Consider the following 1,090-nt stretch of genomic DNA (forward strand, 5'->3'; position numbering starts at 1 on the left):
CAAATCTAAAGCCAATATGGGCAACAGGCTGCCTCAGAGTGCAAAAGGAAAAGAGATCTAGGCACGGTGGCACATTCAGGAGGCCCAGGTAGGAGGATCAAAGCCGGCCTGTTTTACATAGTGGGTTCTTTGTTTGTCTTTCTTTCTTTCTCTTGATCTGTGTGGTATGTGTGTGTGTGGTATGTGTGTGTGTGTGTGTATGTGTGTATACATATATATGCTGGGCGGTGGCCATGCACACCTTTGTTTGTTTGTTTTGGGATTTTTGAGACAGGGTTTCTGTATAGCTTTGGAGCCTGTCCTGGAACTAGCTCTTATAGACCAGGCTGGCCTTGAACTCAGAGAGAGCTGCCTGCTTCTGCCTCCCAGCACCTGAGAGAGGCAGAGGCAAGCGGATCTCTGTGAGTTCAAGGCCAGCCTGGTCTACAGAGTGAGTTCCAGGATAGGCTCCAAAGCTACACTGAGAAACTGTCTCGAAAAACAAAACAAAAAAACTAAGGTGGAGGAGCTAGAGAAATGGCTCAGCTGTTAAGACCATTGACTGCTCTTGCAGAGGACCCAGGTTCAGTTTCCAGTACCTATGGCAGCTCACAACCATCTATAACTCCAGTTCAGGGCATCTGACACCCTCTTCTGACCTCCGTGGGTGCCAGACATGCGTGTGGTGCACTCACAAAGGAACAAACAAACAAACAAGTAAAAAAAAAAAACCAATACTGTCTGACTGTGAGGCCATTTTTAAAAAAACTTGTCGCCAGGTGTAGTGTCACACAGGTACCATCCCAACAATCAGGAGGCAGAAGAAGGTGGAGCAGTAGTTCAAGGCCAGCCTCAGCTGCACAGAGAGCTTAAGGCCAGCCTGGGGTACGTGAGACCCTGTCTCAATAAACAAAAGCAATTTTCTTTGGGCAGTGGAATGTTTAAAACACTGGCAGACACCATCTAAAATAAAGAAGTGTTAAACACTTTATGTTGAATGGGAGAAGACGTCTCTTCCATGACATTCTAAAATAAGGATAGTTAATGTTCCACAGAACTCAGATCAGCAGCTGCCTTCGCAGGTGACAGCGTCTGGTGGGGTATCCGGGTG

The sequence above is a fragment of the Alexandromys fortis genome, unplaced genomic scaffold (genome assembly GCF_014885135.2).
Source record: "Alexandromys fortis isolate MF-2015 unplaced genomic scaffold, M_Fortis_MF-2015_v1.1 scaffold_242, whole genome shotgun sequence".
Lineage (NCBI taxonomy): Eukaryota > Metazoa > Chordata > Mammalia > Rodentia > Cricetidae > Alexandromys > Alexandromys fortis.